We start from the raw sequence: 16,085 nt of genomic DNA, 5'->3' as shown, positions 1-16,085 counted from the left end.
TTTTGAGATGGAGTCTTGCTCTTCGCCTAGGCTGGAGTGCAGTGGCACAATCTTGGCTTACTGCAAGCTCTGCCTCCTGGGTTCACACCATTCTTCTGCCTCAGCCTCCCGAGTAGCTGGGACTACAGGCGCCCACCACCATGCTCAGATAATTTTTTGTATTTTTATAGAGACGGGGTTTCACCGTGTTAGCCAGGGTGATCTCGATCTCCTGACCTTGTGATCTGCCTGCTTCGGCCTCCCAAAGTGCTGGGATTACAGGCGTGAGCCACCGCGCCCGGCCTGCTCATTTACTTAAAGTCAACTCATGGTAATTTGCACTATTTGAAGGAAGTGATATCATGGTTAACAGAAAACAGCAAATAATTTTTAAAATTACGTATTTTATTCTTTGGAAGATATTTTAGGTATCTGCATTTAAATAGCCATATGTCTCAAACTCTAGAAACTGGCAACATTTCAAATTAAATAGTGCATCCCTGCTGAAAGGATGAGGTGGTATACCATAGTATTATAGTTACAAAACAGACTTCATAATTTTGTACAGACTCAGGTTCAAGCAGTAAGGCTAGAATAACTAGCTCTGTGCTCTTGGGCGACTTATTTATCTTCTCTGTGACTTCATTTCTTCAGCTACTAAATGGTGATGATATTTGTACCTCATGGCATTATCAGGAATAGATGGGATAATACTGATGGAGTGCTTTTGACAGGGCTTGCCCATGGCAAGTGATTCTTATTTTACATGGCATATGGTAGGATCCTCTTTCCTGTGTATTCTCTCTATCCCTATGAGTGACTATGTGGGTTAGAGGAAATAGTACATCTTGCTTTTCTTAACAAAATTACACAGAGTAGTTTACAAGGTCAACCAATAGCCTCTAAAAAAGAGTTCACATGCACCACAGGCTAGAAAGCACCTTGGAGGACCTGTGATACCTTCCCCGATCTGATGTCTGTGCTCAGACTCCCACAGGCCAGTCATCTGCACGTTCTCCTCTGGCTGCTGGGAACTCACTGCTCTCCGGGAAAGCCCATTTCAACATAAGGCAATTCATCATTAGGAAGCTCATCATTTTGCTGGAATAAAATATGCTCCCCATTCATTGACCCTGGTCCAGGCCTCCATAGCAATGCAGAATAAATATATTTTCTGTTTCACATGAAGATATTTCAGATACTTGAAGAGGATTATTGTGCTTCCTCTAAGTCTTTTCTGTGTCAGGTCGGCTATTTTGAAGACCTTCAACCATTTCTCATGTGGAAGGCATGTTGTTGAGCCCTTTCCCGACCACTGGCTACTTTCTACACAGCTCAGGTACAGTGTGATGAGTAGAACAGAACAGGACATCTCAGTGCACCCTGACCAAGAGAAAGTAAAGCAGGATGGACTCATCCCTGGAAACAGTGGATACAGTGGATATCTAAAGGCCTGAATTTGCATCCTGGGTCTGCTTTTCTCTGGCAGAGTGGTCTTGGGTATGGTACTCAACCTCCACATGTACTTTTCTCACTGGCACATGTTTGTGTTAAATTTTATCTGGTCATATATAGTGGATCATATCAGCCTTTTTGACCCCATTTCTTCATCTAATATAAACTATTCATTCAGGTTTCATTAAATTTGTATGACTGGCATACCATAATGTGCATGTCCATGCCACAAGTTAAACCAAAATGTAATACATGGCAAATCCAGCTAGAAGCCCAGAGCAGAGCATTCAGAACCTGCATTAGGGTAACCAGGGCTTCCTTGGTTTATTAAAGAAGTACTTGCTGTGCCCTGATTATGTGCCAGGTAAGATATTGGGTTCGGGGCATATAAAGATGAACAAGAGAGTTCCCATCTTTATCCTCAAGGAGCTTGGAGTCTAACAAACCATCTATTAATGGACTTTTGGGGGCACTGTGGACAATGCCCTTTCAACCATTGTTCCAGCTTTTGTTGGTACAAAGATATAATCAGGGCAATCCCCTGATCATCCAGTCTGGGTCCCAAAGGAAACAAGTTTAGTAGGGAAAGACTTGATCTTAATGAAGCCATGTTGACTTAATGATTTTTTCTCCTAAAGTTTTGTCTGATATATATATACATATATATATGTTATATATATATATATAACAAATCATATATAATGTGGCTGATATAACCATGGGAACTATCTACATTATGATCTGGAAAATGGATGCCCTACTCTTAAATTGAAAATGTATACTATAATAAGGATGAATGAAAATTGAACTTTACTAAGGCAGTGGTCCTCAACTAGGGGTACTTTTACTTCTGGATTTGACATTTGGCAAGGTCTGGAGACATTTTCTGTTGTCCCAAGTGGGATGATGTTATTGGTATCTAGTAAGTAGAAGACAGGGGTGCTATTAAATATCCTACAATGTGTAGGGGACTTCCTGTCCCAGACAAAGAATTCGCCAGGCAAAATGTCAGTAGTCATAGCCAGGGTGAGAAACGCTGCTTGGGAAGAGGAAGCAGTAGAACTGAGTGGTGAAGACCACAAGTGTGGGAGCCAGAGAGTCCTGTGTTTGAAACCTCTTGTGGTGACCACTTCATCAGTTTCTGCATCTGCAAAGTGAAGATGGTAACAATACTGAATTCAATGAGAGGATTAGAGAGGTAATGCTCATGAAGCACTCACAGTGTCTGGCAGAGAGGTGTGACGAAATAAATGGTGGTTATTTATTTATTTATTTATTTTGCTCTGTCAGTTTTTCCTCTGAATGCTACATGTTTTGACATGAGTGAAATAGATAGATGTAGCCAAAGAAATGTATAGCACTTGGTATTTCATGAAGAAATCTGTTGTTTTCCTGTGTTTAAAGAAACAACTCTCAACAATTTGATCTTCAAATGTTAACCAGTTCCATGAGTCAAATAATATCCTCTGTGCTGAGCTGCCTGAAGTATTCCACTGAGATGCTAACTGCCAAATGGATTAATATTTTAATGATTGCTTAAAGATCTTATTTTCAAATATGAGTATGCCTCATATTTTTAGACTGAAATGTTCCCAGTATTATGGAGACGAGGGTATCAGCTAAGCATAAAGGCAGACACAACTGTAACACTTCAAAAGTATGATGTTAATGAAGATGTACTTTGGTTGCTAGCTACTATTTGCTTTAAATGCAATTTGATATTAATGGTAGCATAAAAGTGTTATTTAATCTTTATTTATAAGATGAACATCCTTGGGAGATCTTGCCAGTTTGTGCAAAGTATAGGCATAGATTTAGATTCTTACTTAATATTCCAAAAAAGCCTACAAGACACATGCTCTCAAGTGTGGTGCTTGCTTTCAATGATGTAATGATGGTTGGTGCCTCTGCAAATTGATATGAAGTATTTGATGCAGGGAATCAAGGGATTTCAAAAAGAAATATTGGAAATTGTATTGTTTCTTGCATTAGAAAATGAAGATGAGATGCAATGACCTGTGAATGTTTGTGTCTCCCCCAAGTTCACACATTGAAATCCTAACCCATAAAGGAATGGCATTAGGAGGGGGACCTCAAGGCAGTCATTGTGTAATCAGGGTAGAGCCCTTATGAATGAAATTCTTGCCCTTAAAAAGGGGGGGGACCCCAGGGAGCTCTCTTGCCCTTTTTCTGTCGTGTGAGAATACAATGAGAAGATAGCAGTCTGCAACTCAGAAGAGGGCCCTCACCAGAAATGGACCGTGCTGGCACCTTGATCTTGGACTTCAGCCTCCAGAACTGTGAAAGATAAATTTCTGTTATTAGTCACCAAGTCTGTGGTATTTTGTCATAACAGTCTGGACAGAGTAAAACATAAGAGAACATTGGCACCGGTGTGGGAGGTGGGCATGGAGATGGCTGTATCTTCCAGTTAGTTTCTCCCAGTCCTTGTCTGACCTTCAACAGTGGTAGGTGGGTGATACTGCCTACTCTACATGTCTGTTCAAGCCATTTGCATGGAAAAAGATATCCTTTGATGCAAACATTAAATGTTCATTTCTGTCTATTTTGTTACTCTTATTTTAGTGCTCAACATCTTTCAAATTAAAAAGAAACATATTTGGTAGCCCTTTCAAATATAGATAAGATTACTTCTAAATGAAATTTCTTTAGCCAATTTTTAATTAAATTGCTAAAGGAAATTACATCTGTTGGCTTAAAAACAAATTATGATAAGTTCATCAATTATTTATAATCAGTACAATTTAATCCCTTATTAGGACTTAGTAAGGGGTTCAGAGACGTTGAGTTTACCAAGTGAAACAATCGTGAGCATAATAAAAGATGGATGTATTCTTTCAGAAAATATTTTGTATTAATAGCTTTGACCAAATAGTTGTAAAAATATATCTATAATATTTACGAGTACACTCAAAATTTCTACCCAACAATTTATATAAGCTGCTATTTAGTAAGCTGTATTTTTAAATTATTGGGAGAAAGTGGAAATCAAAATTTGGTTCTGTCCAAAGATACCAGCTAAAGAACAGCAACAAAAAAAACTATCCTGTGTCTCTTTCCATGCTATTTTGCCCACAACCTTAACTCTAATCCTAGTAAACAACCCTCTGTGGGAACAAGTGGTAATTGAATCTTCATGCTAATTATATCCTGGTTTTCTTTTGACTACTAGCTCCCAATTATGCCAACATATTACACTATGTACTGTTCTCTGGGAAAATGCTAAGATTACCTTGTTCATTCAGCTAAGGTCAGACCTTTAAAAAAAAAAAAAAAAAAAAAAGGCTGAAGATTTAGCTACAGACAGTTTAGTTCCTAACACTCATCTGTTTTTCATTCTGGGTGGAAGGTTAACATAGCTTATTTTAGTTATAAACCAGGTGCAGGAACAGATAAGTAGGAGTGTATTAGTCACAAATAATTTCAATGTGAAGTATTAAGAGTTAAGTTTTTGTTCCCCTGCCAGATGTTGAACACAGAGTTGCAGTTGTATGGTTGGAGTGTTGGAGTGTTGGGGGCTACACATCAAAGAAATTTCTGTGACCATCAAATGTATCCATTACATGGAATCAAATTATCACCTTATTAGTTACCCTTTAATTGGTTGATATAACAGAGAACATGCAGTTATTTAGTCATGTTTGATCTAAGACTCAGCACTTAATACATGAACGTAAGGATGGAAAGAATAGACGCTGGGGCCTTCAAAAGTGGGAAGGCTGGAAGGAAGTCGACGGTTGAAAAATTATTATCTGTGGGGTACAATGGTCATTATTTGGGTGATGCGTACACTAGAAGTCCAATCTCTCCTTATGATATAGATATACACACACACACACACACTATATATACACATATATGTGTGTGTGTGTGTGTGTGTAATAAACTTGCACATGTACCCCTGAATCTAAAATAAAAAAGACTCAGTACTTAAAGAGTAGAATCTGTTTATGTTACTACTTGTAAATAATAAATTCAGTGACAGTACCGCTTTTTTTTATAAAGAGGTATTGTACATTTTAACAGCGTATATTTGCAAACACACATTTAAGAGTTAGGTAAAACTTAGAAAATAAAACCCTTCAACTTAAAGATTTCCTACTTTCTCACCTCCCTAATGTCCACACCAGAATATTGCCAATAATTAATACTAATGGTCACAGGCAAATCTTGTCAATTTAAAGAAATAATTCAAAGTAACAAGGACCATTCAAATATTTGACTTAAATATTTAATTAAATATTACAAATTTATTTAACTTGAAAATTCAATTGATTCAATTTTATATTCCTTATTAAAAACCAAATCACATATTTTTAAAGAATCTATTGTGAGCAAGATTCTAGTTAAGAGATGTAGAACTATAAAGAAGAGAGGGCTCCCATGCAAGATACCTCTTTACTCTTTGGAGGTAATGGCATTAGTCAGAACACACTCTAAACTTGTGATTACATTGTTAAACATTCTTATCAATAGCAAGGATACCCCCATATCAGGCAATGCTGTGCATGTTTCTGACATTTGCACTTTTGCATGGTACTTTACATGCTAGCCCTTACTGCTTAGGAAGAAGAGATGAGTGATATTGTTAAAACTTTATGTTTATAGCTTCCTTTACTCTTTTATAGTGGTTATTCAATGATATATTTGTAGGCCAGATGTCCTCTCTTCTATGACATCTTAATCTAAAAAAAAAAATTACATATACCTTGAGGTGAATTGGATCATTTCTATTTTGCATTGCACTTGAGTAATGTTTTGCGTTGAATGTTCTCAGGGTTCTAAAATTAAGTTAATCCATATGTAATTAGGAACATTCTTAACTAGAGAGTCCTGGTTAGCAAGAGATTGGCAGATTATTCTGAATCACTAGTTAGCAAACCATGGATAGCAATTAAATAAAAAAAGAATAAAATTCTCTTTAAAATAGGTTGTTGCAATAACTTAATGTGGTAATATGATTTTCTATTTTAAATTGCCGTAGACAGTGCATTTTTTAAAGCAAAATTTTGTCTTCTGAGAGCTAGTTTCATAATTTTGTACTACTTATGCTATTTAACACTTCAGTAAGGCCAGGCGCGGTGGCTCACTCCTGTAATCCCAGCACTTTGGGGGGTTGAGGCAGGCGGATCACGAGGTCAGGAGATCAAGACCATCCTGGCTAACACTGAAACCCCGTCTCTATTAAAAACACAAAAAATTAGCCAGGCATGGTGGCAGGCACCTGTAGGCCCAGCTACTGGGGAGGCTGAGGCAGGAAAATGGCATGAACCTGGGAGGCGGAGCTTGCAGTGAGCTGAGATCGCGCCACTGCACTCCAGCCTGGGCGACAGAGTGAGACTCCGTCTCAAAAACAAAACAAAACAAAAAACAAAACAAAACACTTCAGTAAGTATTCTGCTTTTGCAATCCCTTTTGATTTGTGATGGATAAAATAAACTGAAGGCTATTTTATGGATAAAATAAACTGAAGGCTAGTAAAGATAGTGTTGCACGTCTTAAGAAAACAGACAAATATTTTGGAGAAACTAAGTATTTCTCTTTATGAGACTGTATGACCTTATGTTATACAGTCATGTTATGTTTATGCTAATGTATAATGCTTTTATGATAACAATGCTTTTATTTCCAGAACAATTATACTTAACATTGACACTTAAAGATGTTCCTTTTTTATATTCAACTAATGACAACTTTGCTGTATATTCCATGTCAATATCAGGATTCAGGGAGGGCTGAACCTAATGAACACATGGTTCTTCATTTACCCCTCCCCAGACACTGTGTGCTTAATGCTGTGTATAGTCCCTTACTTATGTCTTCATTTGCAGTAGTCATTTCAGAAGGAATTGATGACAGTGCCTTCTTTTAGTAAATAACAATAAGTCACAGTCTACTGAATATAAAACCTGTAGATGCTCAGTTACTTAAAACCACCTTTATTACATAAAATATGTTTTCTTGGTCTCTAAATTAGTATGAAAATATGGAGGAGGTTGTTTCTTCAATTAAATGTGAAAGATTAATCACTGTAACAATTTGTTTCACAATAGACAATAATTAAATGTCAAAATGAAATATTTACTTTTTAAGTCTTATATGTCCGAGAAAAAAAGTATTGGAGAAGCATAAAAATCTGGTGCTATGTGCATATATGTTGATTGAGTTAATATGGAGTTTACATATAAATAAAATATATTTAATACTAGAATTAGGTAATGCATTTATGTTTATTATAGCTTCACATGCTGTTTTTAGAGGACAAGAAAATTTCCCTATATCCAAAGTAGAATGTAGAGGGAATAAAAATGGCAGCCCTGAGTCTTAGCTCTCTGATATTCTGGGAATATGCCTTTGGGGGTAAGGAAGGGGAAATAACGAGGATTTCCCAAAGTGCCATCAAAGTAAAACAAATGAATCTAAAAGTGATAAATGTTACTTTTCTATTTCTCTTTTGCTCTTCTTTTCGCCACTCTGCACTACTGATTGCAGCACCACCAGATCAGAATCAACAATTAACTGTCTAATTATTCTAGTCACACCAGCCCACAATGAAATCTTTATTCCGTGTTTACAGCAATCTTTGGCAGAGGCTGTCTTGCTGTTTCTAAACGAAGAAGAACTGCCCTTTGGCTCCTCTCGGCATCAGCTGCCTTGGTTTCAGCCCTGGATGCCAATAATCAGACTTCTTTTTCTTCCAAAGTGGACATTTTTTTTTTAGGGTGAAAAGACCTATTCTCATCAACCCCCCATATATTCTGGCTGATTTATGTTCTCGCTACTGCAGCTCTTCCTTCCGTGTCTCTTTACGTTTTTCCTTTCTCCATAGAACACCATCAGCAAAAACCCCATTTTAAGTCCAAAATTGTAAAATATGCTTGGCCAAACAGTGCTCACTACTATGAGGGAAAGAAAAATACAACTACTGGTTTATGGATAGAGGGAAGTCAAGGAACTCCCTCCTGCTTTTCTGAACTGCTAATTTTCTGCCTCAAAAGGCATTCAATAACTTCTCCACCAGGGGAAAAACATACCCACTTTTCAGTGGCTCTCTTGATGACTTCCAACTATTTACTTAAATCCACCAACAGCTGCAGGTCTTTGAGAAGCTTCAGAACTTGGGGGATATTTACAAATGTGTAAGTGTCTGAGAGGGTATAGGGTACATCTGAGTCTCTTGGAGATGGTAAGAGCAGACTACTGCACTATGACAGACAGGAAGAGAGAAGTTAATACCAATCCAAAGTCTAAAAGGAGACAGTGCTTTTACCCAACGGAGGAGGGAAAAATGCCTTGGTTAGCCCTCTGGGCTGTCTCATGGAGTCCTCTTCCTGAATCTGAGAGCAGAGGACAAGCAATGTTAGAGCTGTTATCCTGTGCTGCTCAGCTGCTTTCTTCTGACGAACATTGCTCTGCTCTTTGAGGATAGTGACATCTTCCTTCCAATTCCAGTCTCCAAACCCTGTGTAACAGTTCCCCTAACAACCTCAGTCTCTCCTCTCAGCCCTCAGCACTTACTACAGTCACATCGCTTTTCCAGTGAGAACTGGGTCATAAAATTTTACAGGGCAGAAAGGTAGAAGGGGGCGTTTCAGTAGTATAAACACTGATTAAATTTCCCGGCAACTCTCCCCAAACGAAAGATAATTTTTCTACAAGTATGCACAAGAATGTCAAGAATGCTAAGTCATTTTTATGTTTGTACTTTCCTTTTCCATTTTAATTTTACACTGCCACATGGCACACATGCTAAAAATGTATCTCCTTAACCTGCAGTGTAGCAAACTTTTCACAAAACATTAAAATGGCATATTTTATAGACTGTCCTTTCCCAGGATGCTCAAAGCATTTTTTTGGATACAAAATTAGATCATCTCATGACAACTGTCCTGTTAGAAAGGCACAGTTACTTGAGTATCTGCAGAGAGCGAAAATCAGAAGCACTGAAAAGAAAGGTCACGCCAAAGTCAATGGCCAAAGCCTCAGTAGACGCTGAGAGCTTGGTTCACAGCCTAAGTAGACTCTAAGAGCTTGGTTCCAATTTATAATACTTCCCTCCTGATCTTCATTCGTCTCTTTTTTCTCTGGCAGGAAGGGATGTGGCCAGCGTGGAGGTTTGACCTCATCTCCTGCACTCAGCTTAACTCTGCCATACTATTCTCCCACACCCTCGCCCAGCTTTCTGCTTCATCAGCTGCCCAAGCCCGCACCCTGGACAACATCTGAACAGAGTCAAGCCAAGGGTTGGCAACCACAGGTGCCCTTGTGGATTCCTCCAGTGTCAGGACCTGAATCCTTTCAGTATGTCCAACGAGACTGCAAGGGTAACACTAAAGGGAAAAGATTTTCCCAGGTTGTATAAATAAATGAAAGGGAAACGCTGGGTCAACTATGGGGCTCAAGATGGCTGTGCCTTCAGGGTTCCCCAGTCAGAGGCGGCTGAGGAAGGTGAGCAGATAGGAACATAATACTCATCGATAAGCATGGGTTCAAACACATCCTAGTTTCAACTTTTTGTTGTTCTTGGGTAGATCCAATTCCTTAGCTGAGTCCCTGACAGCACCACAACTCTGACTGGGTAATTTCCTTTGGTGGAAAGACACACATCAGAGACTAGAGGAGGTCCGGGGACATTTCATTTGAGGGGAGGGGGCCGCAGGTTCAGTTTCCAGGCGATTCATAACAATCAGAAAAAAAACAAAATTGTTCTGGTGCTCGTGCCAATAACAAGAGCGTTAATAATAATAGCAACAACATCGTAAACTCCGAATCTACCAGGCGACCAACTCCCCGATTCTCTGGTGCTAGCTCCTCTCACTTCCAGCCTAGTCTCAGCAGAAACAAAACAAGGTTCTGGCGCTGCCTCCGGGCTGCCCTCCAGATTTCAGCCCTCACTGCCGCCCCAGAGGCAGATAGCTAGGCAAAGGCCGCTGCAGTCTCTCCTATTGCTAAGGATACGTTGGGACTCCTAGGTAACATTTCTTTGCGTATCTGAAACTTTCACCGGATTTGACCCCCTTGCCCCCGGCTTTCCCCCAGGGTGACTACAACAAGCAAAAACCAAACAGCGCGCGCGCAATTCAGAGCTTTCCTTGGGAGTGTCAGGGCCCGAGGACAGGAAATCCGGGGAGTTGGCGAAGTCCGGCAGGTGGCGGGGACGCGAGCTCCCACCACATTCTCCTCCCACTGCCGAGCTCGGGCGGGGCGGGGCGGGGCGCGGCGCGAGGCGCGGACCAGGGATCGGCCCCGTAGGTGCCTGCGCCTCCCCGGAGCCTCGCTCTCTGGTCCCCTTCCCGGCGCACATCTCTGTGCGAGGGACGCGGCCACCCTGTCTCCTCTGCAGGCGGAGGGAGGCGCCGCTGCCCGCGGGACCAGCGAGGGTGAAGCCGGTGCCAAGAACCCCCGGCAAGCCGCGCTCCTGGATCCCCAGTCACCATTCCCAGGCGTGCGCAGTCCCCGCTCCCAGCGCGCCACGTCCTCCACCTGCCCCGGTGCGCCCCAGCTTCTCTGCTTCCAGAGAGCAGCTCCCTGAGTCCCGGCAGCCCCTTTCCATCCCCTTTTCCCACGAAGTCCGAGGAAGTCGAACTCAAGAGTGGTCGGTAGGCTCGCCAAGGCGGCAGGGAGTTGCTGGGAGAGCGCAGCGCGGAGCGGGACCGCGCGCAGCGCCCGGGGCTCTCGCCCCAGAGGGCTGGCTCTGCGCTCCTGGAGTCCCGGGCCCCAGAAGCGGGGCCCGACCTGAGCCCTCTGCGTTACCTGGCAAGGCCGACGACTCTCCGGAGACCTTCGGTCCTGACTGCTCCAGGGCGGGCGTCCTGCTCACATCGCTGCCTCCCACACTGAGCGGCTGGTGCCCCGCTGGGTCTCTTCGCCCCTGCTCGCGGCGCTGTCCCCGCCCCCCACCCCCCTACCCCCACTGTCAGAAGTGTCACAGCTTTTCTGCCTTCGGATGTTTCGCAAAGTCTCCGTGCGGTCACCAGGAGTTGGGGGGCACTGCCAAGTGCGCCAACCCCGACGATGCCCTGTCCTGCCCTCCCGCGGCCGCCGCGTTCAGTCCAGTGAGAAGAGCCCCCTGGTCGCTGTCACCGTCCCCCAAGCGCGGTGCGCGGTGTGCTTCCCCTCCCTCGCGCCTTCCCTAGCCGGAGTGGCTGCTGCCTGCCTGTGCCGTGGGTCCTCATTCCCCTGCTCATGAATATTCTGACAGAGGCTAATGCCGTTGAAGTAAATTGAATTAGCCAATTGGTGCCAGGAATGTGCGCTCCTTCCTTCTGAGGAGCGGTCTGGAACCTCACCAGATGAAAGCAATTAACGTCTGGTTGGCACCCTGTGGTTTACACCAGTGAGGGGCAAAATGGGTTAATTCTTTAAATGCAGTTAAGATACCACATTTAAATGTTTAAACTCCTCTATTGGCTGACAGCGTAAGGAAATGTTAAGAGGGAGAGAGAAGAAAGGCGATGTGTGGATGTGGGGAGGGGGGCGGGGGTATTTACATCCGAACTTTCCCCTGAAGTTGAGGTAATTATTTTGCAGAGATTCTGGAAGACGCAGTTGATGAGTAGAAAAGGAAAAGGCAAATAAGATCAGAAAGGAAATGAGTACCAACCCGGGTTTAACCTTGACCTTGAGGGTGCAAAATACTAATTGTTTTCAAGAGGAGAGGTAGGGGAAGATGGCATATGTGAGGGAAACCTCACGTATCGACTTTTAAGAATTTCTTGAAATGCTCAGATTTCCTTTTCTTTTTGTCCTCATAGGAAAATCTTAGAGTTTTAAGCCTTTAAGTAGAGATGGGGTGAAGGTATATTAAGGGTCAGAAATTTCTGAGGTGGAAGCTGAGACCACCCTTCTCCCCCAGATGAAGAGGGTCCCCCAAATCACACAATACTGTGACAGGCCATTCCAGAAGGCAATTCCAGTTCTGTAGCTCAAGCTCTTATTTCTGAGGTCAGAATACACAAGGTCAAAAGGAGAGATCACCTCTCTCCTGTCCTGATTCCTACCCTAGAATGTCAAGTTATTGATGACAACTTGGGTTTCGCAGTGGCTAGAGGGGCACTCTTCGCCGGATGTGGTTTCTACGTTTCTCTTCAAGTGAGGTGCTTGGAGGATTTCCTCCCCCATCACTGATTGTAATACAGAAAGTTATTTTGATTGAATTGATAGGTTACTAAATAATCTATTTGTACAACTGCTCTGTGGCCAAATGATCAATGTGTATAAAGAACTGATAAAATGATGTATATAAATATCCAGTAAGATTCCCAAGTGTGTGACAATAGAAATAGTATCCCAGTTAAGGCAGTCATGCCATATTTTAATAGGTTTCAGCAGGCCTAGAATTAGAACTCATAGTTATAACAGTAATTATTAATAGCAGAATAGCTAATGTTTATGGAGAACTTGTTATGTGACAGACATGTGTTACACATGTTATTTCATTTCATTTCATTTTTCCAACAACTCAATTCAGTCTAGACTATTATTTCTCTATTTTAATAGATGATGCAGTTGTAGCTCAAAAAAGTAAGGGCAGCTGACCCTTGAACAACATGGGAGTCAGGAGCACTGACACTCATGTAGTCAAAAACCCACATATAACTTTTGACTCCCCAAAACTTGACTACTAATTGCCTACTGTTGTCTGGAAACTTTATGGATAACATAAGCAGTCGACTAACACATATTTTATATGCTATACATTTTATATGCTGTATTCTTACAATAGTCTGGAGGAAAGAAAATGATATTAAGGAAATAATAAGGAAAATGAAATGTATTTACTATTCATTAAGTGGAAGTGGATTATCATAAAGGTCTTCGTCCTTGTTGTCTTCATGTTGAGTAGGCAGAGGAGAAGGAGGAAGAGGGAGGCTTGGTCTTGCCCTGTCAGGGATGACAGATGGGAGAAAATCCATGTCTAAGTGGACTCATAGAGTTCAAACTTTTGTTGTTCAAGGATCAACTGTAGTGTGCCCGGGTCACATAGCTCATAAGTGGGGAGATCAACTTTGACGCAAAGAACTCTGATTAGTGGTCCAGGGCCTTCAGGTCTCTAGCAGCTTACACTGCCTTTTGTCCAAAAAGAAAACCAGTTTCTTGATGTTTTGTTGAAGTGACTTGTTTTTGGTGATCAATTCCTTACCCAAAATTTAGAAAAAAATCATGAGTCTTTTTTTTTTTGGATAGTGTGATGGTCAATTTTATGGGTCGACTTGACTGAGGCATAGGGTACTCAGATATTTGGTGGGATATTATCCTGGAAGTTTCTGTGAGTGTGTTTTTTGGATAAGATTATCATTTAACCTGGCCGACTGGATGAGGCAGATTGCCTTCCGTAATGTGGGTGGGCCTCATCCAATCAGTTGAAGGCCTAAATAGAACAAAAGGTTCATCTTCCCTCAAATAAGAGCTGGCTTTTCTCATGTTTTTATAGGTTCTTATGAGAAGCCTTGGGGTGAGAAATGTCTTCTTTTACCTTCTGCAAAACGTGTGTGAAAACTTTTTTTTACCAAAATTATATTCCATTTACTGAAAGAAATCAGCACATTATAAAGTGCTGTTTCTTTGCACAGAGCTTGTATTTAGTTTTCAGTACTAGATATTTGCATATTTTCGTAGGTCTTATGAAAAACCTTTGGGATGAGAAATGGCTGCTTTTATCTTCTACAATGGTAAAATTTTCTGGCCTGATGGAAAGAATTTTCTGGCCCAATAACCTTCAAACTCAGACATCATCTCTGCAGATTATGGATTTGCCAGCCTCCCTAATTTCTTTAGTCAATTCCTTATTATACTAAATCTACCCACCTACCTACCTACCTTCCTACCTTCCTACCTTCCTACCTTTAGTTGGTTCTGTTTCTTTGGAGAACTTCAACTAATACAAATGGATACATTCAGTAAACACTACTTGTGAATTTCCCATGGATATCAATTGTCTCCATCTCCCAATACACACAGTGTGTAATTTTTTTACTTAAGATTTTCCAGGCCTATTATTAATAAGGTAGGAACAATTTTATTTTTCCTGTTTTTTTAAACATGGGTGAGACTATCAGATTTAAATAAAAGTTTATCCTTCAAGTACTGAAAATGGACTATAATATATTAGATTAAAGCAAAATTTATAGATATTATATAAAGGGAGAAATTTGAGTATTATAATTGTAGAGATAAGAATGATCAGGTTAAATCTTTGAATTCAACAGTTGTTGAGTACCCACTAAATGCAAGGCACATGTCTATTCAAATGTTTTCTATTCAAATCCACAGTTAAATCTCTTTTAAACATTGAGGATCTGCCATATTTTATTCTCTGAAACTTTGGGTAGTTTAAAACCTTTTATGTTAAAAAAAGTATACTACTGTTTCATTCTCATATTAAATACTGATGATTTTCCCAATCATGATTCCTCCCTTACAATGCTCTGTTAGGTCTTCCTTTTATAGAGAGAATCTACTGAGGGTTTAGAAGCAACATTTCACAGAAATGTCTTTAGATGTTGGAATATGTATTTATATGAATATGTTAACATGATTTTAAAGCCCATAAAATGTTATCAGGATAAGTGCTTTCTGTATTTCCTCAAGAGTCTCAGTGGGCAGAGTCGGGGGAAGACCACTGGAGTCTGAGGAGGGACTCTGGCTCCTTGTTGTGGGTGTGGGCCCTCTTGGATAAGCCATTCTCCTTTGGAGTGAACCAAGTTAGTGAGTGTGCAAAGTGGAAAGAATAATACCCTTTTTATTGAGTGCTTTGCTACTTGCAAATTGTTCTCCCATATGGTATCTCATTCCCTCCTTCCGGCAACCCTATGAATTCAGCATTATTATCCATATTTAATTGATGAAGAATCTCAAGCTCACAGAGATTCCGTAACACTCAGAGCTTCTCCTAGGAAGGGATAGAACAGGGACTTTAATCCAGGGACAAAGTCACCTTCTCAGTGAAACTGTCTTTGACATCTCCCTCTGCCCTCCCTCCCTCAGCCATGCACACACACACTTCTTTTTCCAGTGGAAATGACAATTTCCTCCTTTGTGCTCCCTTAGGACATCTGGGATGTGTAAATAAATAATTAGAACACAATGTGTTGTTTCTACCAGTAATCAAAAGCAACCTGAAGTCAGAAACTTTGTCTTAATAATTTTTGTATCCCCAAATTTAGCTGAATGGGAAGCACTCAGCACCAACACCAGTCCTAGCACACTTCTGAAAATGTGTTCCATTGATTCTGCTGGGCTGTCAGGAATAAATGAAATAGTTGGTAGGTGTTTGGAATTTTAAAAACACCATATAAAGATATTATTGTTATTCAAAAGTAGATTCAGAAACAAATATAATAATTTCAGCCTTAACCTCTGGCCGAGAAATTCTATGGGTGAGAAAAGCAGTTTGATAACTTTTATGTCAACTACAGTTTTTAGGACATGGATGGATAACACTTGCTCAAATTATAATCGTCTGGTTAATAGTAGCACTAAACTGGCCCATTAAGCAACAAGGTATTCATCTGGGAGAGGTGAGACTGTGTGTGTGTGTGTGTGTGTGTGTGTGTGTGTGTGTGTGTGTGTGTGTGTATGTGTGTGGTGTGTGTGTGCAGTCTTTTTGTGTACTTTAAGAGGTTTTTTTT

The 16,085-nt window shown here is 40.9% G+C and overlaps 1 protein-coding gene across 5 annotated transcripts in view; it reads right to left on the bottom strand.

Moving 5' to 3' along the window:
• CDH20 (cadherin 20) overlaps positions 1-11,454 on the bottom strand; it is a 233,945-nt gene extending 222,491 nt beyond the window's left edge. For 4 of the 5 annotated variants that reach the window (XM_017867130.1, XM_017867132.1, XM_017867133.1 and 1 more), the window contains exon 1: positions 11,209-11,342. The gene's annotated coding sequence lies outside the window, so the exon portion shown is untranslated. Of the gene's footprint in view, positions 1-11,208 lie in introns of all 5 variants that reach the window. The other variant, XM_017867129.1, reaches the window with a different exon arrangement.
• Positions 11,455-16,085: the final 4,631 nt, after the last annotated feature.

Source organism: Rhinopithecus bieti, unplaced genomic scaffold (assembly GCF_001698545.2).
Source record: "Rhinopithecus bieti isolate Rb0 unplaced genomic scaffold, ASM169854v2 scaffold_2554, whole genome shotgun sequence".
NCBI classification, from domain to species: domain Eukaryota; kingdom Metazoa; phylum Chordata; class Mammalia; order Primates; family Cercopithecidae; genus Rhinopithecus; species Rhinopithecus bieti.
The sequence above is the reverse complement of the archived record's forward strand: the minus strand, read 5'-3'. Positions and strand labels throughout refer to the sequence as shown.